Source organism: Falco biarmicus, chromosome 12 (genome assembly GCF_023638135.1).
Source record: "Falco biarmicus isolate bFalBia1 chromosome 12, bFalBia1.pri, whole genome shotgun sequence".
Taxonomy (NCBI): domain Eukaryota; kingdom Metazoa; phylum Chordata; class Aves; order Falconiformes; family Falconidae; genus Falco; species Falco biarmicus.
In genome coordinates, this window is record NC_079299.1 from 15,455,986 (window position 1) to 15,469,496 (window position 13,511).

The 13,511-nt window shown below is 39.3% G+C and overlaps 1 protein-coding gene across 8 annotated transcripts in view; it reads left to right on the forward strand.

Moving 5' to 3' along the window:
- The window catches only part of PPM1B (protein phosphatase, Mg2+/Mn2+ dependent 1B), a 62,348-nt gene that overhangs the window by 2,340 nt on the left and 46,497 nt on the right, over positions 1-13,511 (forward strand). The window lies entirely within an intron of this gene.

Genomic DNA, 13,511 nt, shown 5'->3' on the forward strand with positions numbered 1-13,511 from the left:
GGAAAACATGTAGCAAATGCCACGTGTTTGGGTGGTGATAGTGCTGTTTGGAGAAAAATCTATGCGTGTCCTGGGGAGCTGTAGAACTGTAGGTATCTGTTTGTGACAGGTGTCAGACAGTGTAAATTTCTGTCTATGCATCAGTGCACTCCTGGGTAAATTTCCAGGGGTTACCACGGCTTGTAAGAATGTGAGGGGACTGGGGTGGATATTTAGAAGTAGAAATGACTGGTGGAGTCTTTGAAAGGCTTGTGTACATTTGAAAAGGGGCCGGGGGGGGGGGGGGGGTAGGATGAATTTGGGGGGGGATTATGCACATACAGGGTGAAGATTACATTAAGCTGTGTGTACATGTGTGTATCAGGGGAATGGTATTTGTGCAAAAGGGAAACTGGAGTTTTCGTATTGCTGAGTTAGTGGGAACTCTAGTCTGTGTATGGAGAGAGGAGTCGGGCATTTTTGGCTGAGGCTATGAAAAGTTGAAATGGTGTGCGGGAGGGATGATGAACTGGGTCTGGGGTCCCAGGTGTGTCCCAAGCAGGTGGGAGCCTGTGGGGATACTTTGCTCCTGTCAGTATGGAAAGAAGTATTTTATAGTTGTGACAGCCAGTGGAAACCAAAGTGAATGAAGATGCGGCAATTTGTGACTGTTAAGAATATCATCAGATTAAAGGGGATACTACAGAACAGTCGAGGGGCTTCTGCGAAGGATGCTTTTTTTTCCTTATTTTGCTCTGGTTTTTTCCACTGGGTGAATTGTCCATGAACTTACCATGAAAAGGGTAAACTTTTGTCAAAACTAGTAGTCATAATGGTGTTGATGGGTCAGTAGCTAACTAAAAGTACTTAATATGGTGTAGACAAGCCCCATATATGTGTGTGCTCAGATGTGTCTATTGTATGTATTTATTATATGTGTTATATATACCTTAACACTTTAAGTGATTGCATGTGTCCAAAAGGTGTGAAGTCTTTTGTACTGGACCATACACTTATGTTTGAAAGAGGGTTAGTGTGTAAACATTTGAGGGTGAGAGATCTGTGCAAAGATGATCCGTTTAGAAAGGAAAGCTGTTTGGCTTGGGTGGAAATAAGGAAAAATTGCACATGTATATCCAGTGTTCTGCAGGTTTGTGATAGTATGTATTATTTGTTTACACAGCCCCTCGTGTCTTGCTCTGCACAAATATTTAGAGGAGGTTGTTACATAAGATAATGATTTAATTAAGGGACATAAAATCAAGAGGAGGGAAACAGAATTAATATAGTATAGAGAGCGTGTAGGACCCATTTTTTTTTTATTGTGGTAGCTGTGAGGTGGTCAGTTAATGAGGTAGGGAACTGGAGAATGAAAAGAGTAGTCTCATAGTAGTTGTCCTGGATAATCCAGTTCCCTTCTTGTCTCTGGTGTGGAATTATCATTGTTCACTTAAACTTTTCCAATGGTGATCAGTAATGTGTGCTTCAGACTTAATAAACTTGAGACCCCATCTTAAATAGAAATCCATCACAATTGAAATTAAACATGTTGAACATAGTCTTTTAAGGTGCTCAGTGTCAAGAGGGGGTGATTGAAAGCAGTATTTGTTCCATGAATGCGTTGCCTCCATACTACAAAAAGGGAAAGGCAGTAACAATCTGCTCTTAATATTGGATGTAAAAATCTGTTTCTGTGAAGCACTTGTGTTATAATAATTAATATCCCTCTTTGGAGCAGGGTTTATTTAGACTGCAGCAAGGGATGGGGTTGTACGTAGAACAACATTCAGGGAGTACTGTCCATCTTGAATAAAGCAAACTGCAGCACACCTAGCTAAGTGCTACCATAATATTCCTAGGTGTAAGTGTCGGGTTTTGTTGGTGTGGAATTTGTTTTGGTTGGGTTTTTTTGGGGGTGGGGTGTTTTTTTTTTAAAAAAAAAACTCTGAAAATTAAAAGTGATCATTTGGGTAGTGTATGTCAGTCCAGTAGGAAAACTTAGGCCTGCTGCTGTAGCTTAGTAAGTGGTAAATAGCTGTTCTTTTCTGGTCAGCAGTCAAAGATAGCTAGTTAACCGTTCATCTTTTCAGCCACAGTCTCTGAGTGAATGAGAAGGCCTTCATGAAAGAATCCAGGGCTTCATGTGTGAATTGTGGAGAGGGATTACTGTAACAGGTCACGCATATCTTTGTGTCCATAGTTGTGTCTTTAATATTCATTCTTTTAGCCCACCACCATAATTGTATCAAGTATGTTCTATTTTGTGTGGGTTTTTTTTTTTTTAAACTCTCGCTACTTTGTCCAAAACTTTTCTCATCTCTCTGAATTCTGTGCTGCACTAGTGTTTCTCTTCTCAGTGGAAAAGAAGAAGCATCCTTCAGATCCCGGGCCTTTTAGCAGCCCAGGTGATTTGATCTGCATGTTGGTCTTCTCAGTAAGAGCAGTGGTGTTTCTTTGGAAAACTGTTAAAATTTTTTGCTCTCATGGCTCCTTCCCTACTTACCACTTTTTTTCATTCCGTGCTTTGATTGTTTATGCTTGATCATCTTTAAGACTTGGCTTATAGATGTATAGGCCATGAATGGTGGCTTCTTCCTTCTCACTGTCTGTTAGCAGTGTGAATGCAGGCTAAGCGTTTTCTGAAACTTCATGAAGGGTCTGGTTTAGCCCTGGTCTTCAGCATAACTATTACACACATGACCTTCAGGGAATTTAATTTCAAGATCTGGACAAGTTATTGCAGGTTATTAACGAAAAAAGAAGTCACCCAGATTCAAATAACAATGGCCAGAAAAGAGAGATTCTTTGCATGGACAATGAAAGATCCTTGATGCAAGAACAAAGATTCTGAGTTTCCAAAAAGTTAAGCAAAACTTTTTTTCTTTAGCAGACAGCCTTGCAAACTCCTCAGCTATTTGGCTGACATCTTTCAGTCTTTGGCAGATAACTAGCATGGGAAACGTTGGTCAAAGTGCTTAAAATTTGGCAAATCTTGTACAAGTTTGTACCTGTATCATGTGCTAAAGCAGAATAAAAATTCTGAAGAATTAGTGATGTCACTGCAAAAGAAAACTGGTCTGAAAAGCTGTAAATAACTGAGCTGGTGTAGCTCATATCAATTTCTGGAGATGAGCAGTTCAGCTCATCTCAACTTCTTGAAGCATTATTGGCGTGAGGAAACCATAAGGTTTGCCAATGAGCGTAGGTTAAATTAGTCTTCTGGCTCTTAGCAAAGCCTGCACTGGGGGAGAAGGCACAAAGATGCTTTAATGTAGAAAATGATAGAAAAGAAGACTCCATATTTCAGCAGATAACAGGCTAAATATTCAGGCTCAGGTATTTTTCTGTTAGGAAAAAATTCATGCACAACTTTTTTTTTTTTTCTTAATGCACCAGTACTTCCTCATTAACATTACTTCAATGCGTCATTTTATGATGTTACTACATTACTATCTCATGGCGTAGGTTCTGTGCATCTTTGATGGGAAGTAACCTTTTCACTAAGTATTCTTTCAAATAAATAGTACAACTAGGTGCTTCAGTCTATGCTCACAAGAGTTAACAGGAATTCAGCTCACAAACATCACTTAAGGATGTTTGACTGGGCTGCTTGCTGGAGAGCTTATGGTGGTTCTTTAGTGTGTATGGTAATGACAAGGCAATGAGCGCAAACTTCCAGTTAAGTCACAAAGGAGAGCATCTGTCTGTCTTCATGAAAATGTTGTTTTCAATAATCCTACTTTTGTCTACACCCCAATGTAGAAAGTTTGCCTTTAACAATGCAGGGCTGGATTTGCTCTACGTTCAGTAGTATATGAATTAATTGTTTTTATCAAGGAGGTAAATGAAGTAAGATGATGACTTGTTGAGTAGAGGACCTAGCACTTACTGTAATTTATTCGTACAATACTGCTTTGGCCTATTCTCATCAGCTTGTCTGTCCTGCTAAAGCCAGGTATTATTTGTTCAAAGCTCATGATTTTGTATTTAAAATTTTGTATAGTAAAAGAAAAATTGGTGACTGGAGAGAACAAATACCAAATGATGGAACTGTTTGTAAAGAACTGATATTTTGATTCAAGTGGAAAACTGTAACAATGAATATTATGTTAGTCAGCTTGTTCAGAAACAAAAAAACCTCTTTTCTGGGCAGCTTTGGTTAAGCTGATGTGCAAGTAATATAATAAAGCATTACTGAGCACATGCTGCTCTTCCTTTCCTGTTGGCAGCTACAGTGGAGCCATTGATGTGGGTTGCCTTTTAAGTGTTTTTTTTAAAGTTTTATAAAACAGTGTATGTAGGTAATGTATTAAGTGTGTCGATCTTGGAAGTTTTTTAACTTTTTCAGAGAACTTTCCTAGATGTATCCCACTAGCTTTTGATACTCCTAACTGTAAAGGGGTAGAAGCAAAAGTAGATGAGCGGTGAGACACAGCTGCTATAGTTACTCCAGGAAAAGGAGCACTCAAAAATTCACAGTGCAACCTTTCTTTTTAGGGCTGATGAGGTGTGTGTTGGCAGCTTAAGTATGTGGGTTTAGTTACTGCTGCTTGAGGCTCTCTCAAATGAATGGGCAATATCTGCCACATTGATTATATTTACATTAACAAGCAATATGCTGCAATTGAGGATTGTAGAGTGAAGCTGTGAGTTAGGCAGACTCAGTGTCCAACAGTGTGTGTACTTCATGTGGCTTTAGATGGGTTGTAGTCTGGTTCTGTGGACCGCGTGTACTTCAAATACTACTGAGTATTAGGTGTTTTGCCAGAGTTTTGGTTTCGGTTAATCAGAGATGTTCAGATTATATGTTCAGAAACTTCGCTGAGATGTGAACCAAAGCACAGTGAGTGGGGTGGCTCAGACTTACTTCGAAAGTGTGCTCCTGATCCAAACTGAAGTGCTAATGTGGATGTACTGACTGGGTCTCTGAATCTTGGAGCACTGCAGAGATTGTTGAGCTGTGCAGGGGGCTGGATTCTGCCTTCTGCCTCCCAAGTGCTGTTGTCAGGACTGCAGATATTGTCTTGCTGCTCTCTGAGTAAGGATTGTTTGTGTATCTTGAGTGGTAACTGAATTTCCATTTCCAAATTGTTGTCCCTAGTTTTGTAATTGTGTGTGAAAATGACTGGTGTTAAAACTGCAATAAATTCTGGAAACTAGCTCTTTCATGAGTTTACTTCAGTTAATCAAGAATGAAACTAGCTGTGTGAGCAACAGGTTATGAAGCCTGACTTCCTGTGGCTTTGTGTCTTGTGGTTGGATTTTTCTGGGTAATACTGCATTGTGAGCTCTGAAAGTATTTTCATGTGTTTGGGGCACTATCTGTCCTGCTGTCCTGTATGGGAGGTTGTTTTTAGTAACATAGCTGAGCTCCTGCTGCACTGGCCCTTAAGGGCACTAGTTTAGATACATCTCCTTGATCTAACTGTATTTCCACAAAATTCATAGGACCTGATTGTCTCTGAAATATTTACCCTTGTGTTAACTTCTGAATTGTGGCCAGTTTCAATAAAGTATTTTTTTTGGGGGGTGGGTGTTCGGTGGGAATGACACACACTGTAGCTTGGTGTCTTGAGGTTGTATTTTGGGTTTTTTCCACAAATGCTGTCTCTTGTTTAGCTTCTGGAAGAAATTTTAAATAGTGGTAAATAGAGATGATATTTCCCCCCCTTCCCCAATGTTTCAGGCAGCATATCTGAAATAGGAGATTATGTTCCTGATGGTAACTTCTTAAGGGATGCTAAAAATCTTGTCTCCATAGGATGGATAAAATTCTTGAAAGTATCCAACATCCTTATTAAACTACTTTTAAATAAATGTAGACAGGTCTAAAGTTGCCTTTGATGTATATCAACCTTTTGTAATACACACTGGTACCACATACGGTAGTTTTGGGCTGTGATTCTAGGAGAGAAGTGAATGAAGGTTTTGAAAACTAATGATGTATTGAAACCTCTGATGTACAGCTAGGTGGGATTGTGAGGGTAGTGGGTTAGGAATTGGAGGGGGCAGGGACTTGGGTTTGTGATTACCCTTGTGACCTTGAAAAACTGCTGCAACTGTAGTGTGCTTTGAAACTTTGCAGATAAGTACTGTACTGAAGCTATGTAGTACTGCCGGCTGAGTTCTGAGAGTTCTGTCTTGGGTGTATAAAGCTGAAGATACTGTTCCTTTTGCTTCTATTTTAAGTGGGCCTATACTCAAAGCACTGACTTCAGAAAGCTTCAGCAAAGGTATGAAAGGTGAATCTAGCACAGATATTACTCTGTTTCTTTCTGTGTCCTTTCTGCTCCTGCTCTGTTTCCCTCGTATAGTAATAAAGTAGGTGGGTTTTTTTCTAGTTCCCAACAGGAAAATCTCGATCAAAAGGTGCTCTGCATACTAGTTTGTGCGCAGGACCTCACTTCAGATAGGGTACTAGTTGCAGGTGCTGGTTTCTACTGTCTAACTTAAAGTTGATTCTCTGTGGGGCATTGGAGAATTTGTTTATTGCTGATTTCTCAGGAAAAGGGTACTCTTCTTTAGTGTGTGTATTCAAGACAAACATGAAATGCTTCTTTTATTTCAGCTGTTGTAAAACTTGAATCCAGACGTAGCAGAGGTAGTACATTGACTTGACTCCCCTCCTAGGTAGCAATTGGTCCTACATCTTAGAAGGCAAAGAAGCTCCATCTAGCTCAACAGAGCCCCAGTGTGTTAAGGCTCAACGAATGCCTCACTTTGGGTGTCTTCAGTAAGAACTGAAGTGATGCCTCTAAGGAGGCTATTAACAGTGTCTAATTAAAGGTGGGATTTACAGGCACCTTTAGTGAGCGTTACCCGGTAATTGTGGGACTGCTACCTTTAGGTGTATCAAACTGACTTACCAGATATGATGTTTATCCATTTGCTAGCTTGTCATGATTTTGGTGTCTCTACCGCTTTTCCGTGAGACATATTACAAGGGATTTTTTGTTTCTTTTCTCTGAGATGATGTCTTTCCCACTCTCTTCCTTACTGATTGCTTAGACTGGTGGGTGAATTCGTTAGAATCATTGAAAATCTAGGTTGTGGCTGATAATGTTACTCTGAGGAGCACCTTTTCTAAACTAGTAGAAGGTTGTGCATAAAACTTCAAATAGGAGGGGTTTTATAAATAAGCAAAATGAAAACAGTCTTGTGAAAACAGTAGCTAGAGCTGGCGGAAAGGAGATCTGTGAAACCTGTTCTGTAAATCCTCAATAAATGCACCACAGTTTGAACTGCTGTTTAAAAGATAACAGAGAAGTTCATAGGCATTTGGTCATTTAAAAGATGCTTTAATAGTAGTAATTGCTTGTTTTGTGGATTTTTTTCCAACCAGCCCTCCTCTAGATTCTGTGAATCTCCTAAAATGTAAAGAAACTGGAAGCAGTTTAAGGTTTGTGTCTCTTTTAGTAGTCATTTGTGGGATCAAGTATACTACTTTTATGAACAGTTACGCTGGGAAGAGAATGTTTCACAGAGTTTGCTACAGTCAGATAGCTGTATGGTCTCTGCTGCAGGCTGGCCTTGAGAGCTCATCTGTTTTTATAAATGGTAAGAGCTATAGTTTACCATTTTTCCCATGTCTTAAAATGGAAATAATAATTAGGCTTGTGTGTGAGGTGCAAGAAAAGCGTTGTTAGGACTCTGACATAGTGACATTGGTGTCTTGTGTCTTACATTTATATTATAGTGAACAATGTGATTTTTCACTTCTGTTTCCTGTTTGTTTTTCCTTATGCTGGATGATGTCTGCGCTTCTGTATGTTTTATCACTATATTTGAAGTATAAGAGTGATGAAGGTTGAGCTGTTGAGAATCAATATCTAGCTTGTAACATAAAATCCAATAGGATAACTTCTCAGTTTATTAACTAGAATGCACCAAACACAAGCAATTCTGGGCCAGAGAAGAACTTCTCTACAATATTTAATGAACTCAAAATAGTAGGTGCTCTTAACTGTAACAGCTTACTATGTGGTTTTTACTATTGTTGCAGTACTGTTTGAATTTAAAGAAAAAAAGAATGCCTTTAACTTAGAAGTTGGACTTCTGGAGGGAAAGGGATAAGGTGGTGATTTGGTGGTGGTTTTTTTTAGTTGTCAAAAAATTTTCTGATTTTTTTAACGTGAAGTGAAATGGGATTTGACTTACGGAGTCAGAGGGGAAGAAATAAAATTCCAGTATATTTCAGGATTCTTGAAATGAACTTGTGTGCTGCTGTTGCCAATTGCAGGGAATAGAATTTAACATGGTCAGAAAAATGTCACTGGGGAAAGTACTCTGAAATTGTATTTTTAAAACCCTTTAATTTATATTTGGGAAAAGTTTTCCTTGAAAGATACTGTATATTCAGATATATTTAATGACAGTGTCCTTCTCAGTCTGAAGTTTTCTGTATTTCTGAATCTGTACAGAGGGAAAGTAGGGCTCCATCTAGGAGAAGTACTAGTCACTTACTACTTGAAGTTACCTTTTTTCACTGTTTTGCTTTGTTCAGAGTTACCAGATGAAAATGTGTTTTGTATAAATAAAAATTTGGGGGTAGCAATTTGATAATTTAAGTAAGTTTTTTTTCAAGGTCTCTTAAGGTTTGTCCAGACTTGAAACCTGGTTATGTTGTCAGTTTCACAAAGAATACAAAGTTCATGTGGAAAACTTACTAATATGTCTCTCCATATTGTTTCTTCCTCTGTGTCTTGTTTGTTTATTGAAGCACTGATTAAAAGAGAAGCAGACAAAGTAGTACAAAGCAGACACGACAGCTTATATCCATCATGAATGGTCAGATTTGTGCCCGAAACATTTCTAAAATAATGGTCCTGGAACACTGTATTGGAATCTCCATCATACTTTTCTGCTATTTACCTTTTTTAGTAATCACCTCAAGATACTGTGCAGTACAAAAAGAACCAGTGAACCCGGACTACCTGTGAGCACTTTCTTCTGTACAGTTACTTTGTTCCAGTTTCAGAACTGTTGATTCTTTCTTAGTGTTTCTCCTCTCCTTTCCTTGGTTCAAAGTCTGATACTGTTACTGCAGGAGAGAAACTGAAATGAGACAGGAGAGGAAATGAAAAGTAGTGTTCTTGAAGAGAGCTACAATTCTTTCTAAAGAATTGCAGTCATAAATTTGCTGAGAATTTAAGCTAATCCAGAGAACACTTGAGTAGGCAGAGCTCATAGAGAAGTGTTCTTCCTTATTCTCTTATCACGGGGTTCTGTTTTCTGTTCATTCATCTCTTCATCATGTGAAAGATTTTTATCAACAGATAAGCAACCTTTTATTAACAAGTTCTGCTGTCTGCCACTAGCCTACTGGAATTATTTGCCTTTCAGAGGTATCGTGACTCTCTGATACTGGTACGGGTAAAAACCAACAAGTATAAATTCACCGCTGGCACCTGTATTGCTTAGTGAAATGGGGAGGACTGCTTTAGTCTTCTGTCTCTCTCATTATTTTTGTTGATGTGTGGTTTCTTTGAGCTCGTTTTCTCCTCCTGTTGTGTCTCTTTTTTGACAAGGGTTGAGAGTGAGTTGGAGAAATTTAGTCTATAGCGCTTTTTCCTGAACTGTGTAAAAGTTGTGGGGTTTTTTTCACCCTGAACTGTGTAAGAAGTCCTGCAGACAGTGGAAAACCTAGTGCATGACATGATCTATTCTTATTATGGATTTAAGGTGTTATGGAATTGGTAGACTTGCATCACTGTTGCTGAGGAAGCAAAGATTACTACAAGGTCTTCGGGTGACTGAAAGGATGTACTTGGACTAAACTGTCATGTTCAGAGAAGGAAAGGAAAGCTAGAGTGGACTGATGTGACCCAGAATAACTTTTTCATTAAGAGGGGAAAAAGCAGTAAAGCTTGTTTAGTTCAACTGCCAAAGTGTAGTGCCTTAAAAAACCTAGACAGGACAAAGGTAAACCAAGCACAGTTAAAGAAGTAGCTAGCATATAATTCAGTTGAAACTAAGCTTTTAATTCTGAATTTCTTCATTATTGATTTCTAGTCATTAAATCTTATGCTACCTCAGTGAGAGCGCTGGGCACTAGGTATATCTGTTTTCTTTGTCAGCTGGACACTGTTGTTGTTTCTTCACAGATGTTACATCAATTGTTTTTAAACATCTTGGAAGCTGGCTGAAAGTACGCAATATAGGTTTGTGTTTGTCTCATCACTGCAGGGAGTTCATTCCCTCTACCCAAACTGCTTCCTGCTACATGCTGTCTAGTTGGTGAGCATCTGGTATTCCTCTTTTTAGTTAAAGGTCCTTAGAATCATTTGGTTTTTCCACCACTCTTCCGTGTTGATACAGTACAGAAAAGAGAGTTCTTGTTAGGCCTCTGCGTGCACTCAGGCATTTGGTTCTGGAACCCACTCATAGTCTTGACTTTCATTAAGAAAGAGCTGCTTACATAATTACCTAAGTATGTTAGTGCTGCTGTGTTTCTGCAGTCTTCTGCCTCTGACCATGGGCTCCTTTTCCCTCTCATGCTGATACTTGATTGCCTCTGCTGTCCTGGTGTATGTTGGGGTATCTCTTGCTAATTTCCCTGTAGTTTAGCTGCTTGAATCAGCTTGCTACATGAGGATGTGATAGCAACTACTGATGCAAAAGTTGGAGTAGAAAGTACACATGGCAGGAAGCGGGCTTACAGCAGTTGTTGGTTTAGCTTAGCCTAATTTTTTTAAGACTGCACCCTGAGATGTCTCGAAGGAGGTTCTTTTTTTTAAGTTGTAGTTATTAACATCGGTTAATACTGATGGTCTGGATACCTGGTGACCTATCTTGCAAGTGGAGGTCCTAAATTTACTTGGAATTACTGCTGATGAAGAGAAGACCACACTGAAAGTCACATAACTGACTTGTTATGTGTTAGCAGTGTCACCAGCTATGTTGCAATCGTAAAGTAAAAACATGCAGTTACATTACAACCTCTATTATAACTAAATTAAAAATGCCCATCTCCTCTTTTGGATTTCCCCCGAATGTGTAGCCTGCTACAGATGTTGATATGACTCCCTTCACAGCAGTCATTCTGGTTTAATTAAATCTCACCACTTACTGACAAGAATATCTTTATTCTGTAGGCACATGAGAATACAACAGAGTTGGCATTGGTCACTGCTGAATGTGGAGCTGGAATATATCTACTCCCTGCCTTAAGCATAAGTTTTGGGGAACTGTGAAGTGACTGAAGTATTTTGGGTGAAATATGAGTAATCTTATCACTGGTAGAGGCTAGAGTTTACAGTTGTTTGTCAGGCACTGACTGTTTTCTGTGTCCAGGAGTTCCTGAATTTTTTTAAAGTTCAGAGGTCTCAGTGAAGTGAATATTCTTTCAATAAAGTCCAAGAGAAATTCAAATAATCTGAAAAGATATAAGCAATCTGAATCTCAGAAATTCTTTCTAATATGCATAATGATGCATAATTAAACATACTTAAATTTTGTTGAGCACTTGCTATTCTTTTCAACTCCTTTCTTCTTCCCTTTCTCAGCCACCAGTTTCTATAACAAATTTTAGGTAGTTATGAACACCAATTTTTTCCTTTTATAACGTCTGCTATTACTTGTTGCCAGATACTTTGGAAATTAGCCAGAAACTCAGTTGCATGATGGCTCTGTTCACTTGTTAAGACCTGCTTATTTTTATGCACAGAGCTCTTACATTGAGGTTTTGGGACACTCGAATTTTGCAAATTGTTAAAGCCTAGAGATGGTTCATGTTTACTGTTTCAGGCATCCTAGCTATTTTACGTGATAAAGAAAACTTTCTATTTCACTTGATAAAAACATGGAATACTGCTTTACTTGGGTAGCACTAACAGTAATTTTTTTATATCAACCTGTAGCAAAACATTTCTGAGCCTTGAAGAAGGTGGCTAGAAATAGTCAGCATGGCTTCACCAAGGGTCAGTCATGCTGGGCCAGCGTGACTGCCTTCTGTCAAATGACCAGGTTTTCAGCTGTGGGGAGAGCAGTGGATGTTTTTTTTTTACTTTGACCTTAGCAAGGCTTTTTACAGTGTCCCACAGCATACTCCTGTTTACAGTCTGAATGGGAGGATGACTAGGCACGTGAAAACTGGTTGAAGAGTCATTTCGAAGGGTGGCTGATGGTTCATGCTCTGCCTGGACAGCAGTTACAGCTGGAGCTCCTCAAGGGTGTGCTGTGACCTACTTTTCTTTTTAATGTCGTTATCTGTGAGGAGGAGGTGGAATGCACCTTGGTCAGGTTTGTGGTAGACCCAGAACTGGGTGGCTCAGAGGCAGGATGGCCATCTTGAAGTACTTGGAAATACTAGAGGAGTGTGCCTGTTCAAATCTTAATGCAGTCCGACAAGGGTACGTGCCAAGGCCTGCTTCCAGCATCAGTAACCCTCCTGCAGTGCTGCAGACTGGTTGGGTTGTAGCTTTACTGAGCAGGACCAGGTTCTGGTGAACAGTAGGATAAATACAAGTCAGCAGTTTACCCTGGAAGTGACTAAAATGTTTTTTTATTCCCCTTTAGCTGGCATTTGTTCTAGGTGTTCCCAGACTGCGTCTGTGATATTCTGTGCAGTTTTGCTCCTGTTCTCCCTACCCCAAACAAGAACAACATCAATAAACTTTGGGCAAGTCTGTCAAGGTGATCGGGGGGCTGGACTATGTGACCTGTGAGGGGATGCTGAGAGCTTTTTGTAGCCGCCTTTATCCTGGAGAAGAGGTGCTTAGGAGGGAACCTAGTAGCAATGATCTGGTATATACAAGGATGAATACCAAGAAGATAGAGCCAGTCTCTTTATTGAGGTGTCCAGTGGGAAAAAAGAGACAGTGATCATAAATTGAGATGGGTGGGTATATGTTGAAAAATTTTACTGTAAGGGTGATTTTTAAGAGATTATACGAGGTAACCTGTAAGCCTCTGTGGAGGTTTTCAAGACCTGAGTGGCTAAAGCCCAAAGCACCTGGGACTGAGTTCAGTGTTGACTATGCTTTGAATTTAAACTAGATGACCCTCTAGGTCCCCTCTACTCTGAGTCATTAGCCAAAGTAATCAATACATCTTGTTTTATTTGGAAACTTCATTCCTTGTGCAAGTGGCGTTTCTTTCTAGTGCTTCTACATGAAATAGCTTGAACATAATCAGTTACTTTCATTGACTATCTTTGGTACTATGTATTAGTTACTTGAAATCTACCTATTCGGTAAGCATGGAATAAGCAGGATAGATTCACTGAATAAGCTCATTTAATCTAAGAAAGACAGGAAAAATACTCTTTCTCGGTGTTGAAAAATAAATTTTAGAACTTTATAGTGACCAATATGTCTTGTTTCTCACTTGCCGTCCACCCATTATTCTGAACCTTGTGGTAAACTAAAGCAGTTTGTGGAGCATTTGTTGTTGGAAGTTACTGGGGGCAAGATAGATACAGGAAAAGGAAAATAATTTTTTTCTGAAACTGGTTCACTTCCCTCTTTGCCCAGGCCTATGAAAAGAAACTGTCGTCCTAGATGCTATGTGAAGACATCTCAAAACCAGAAGGC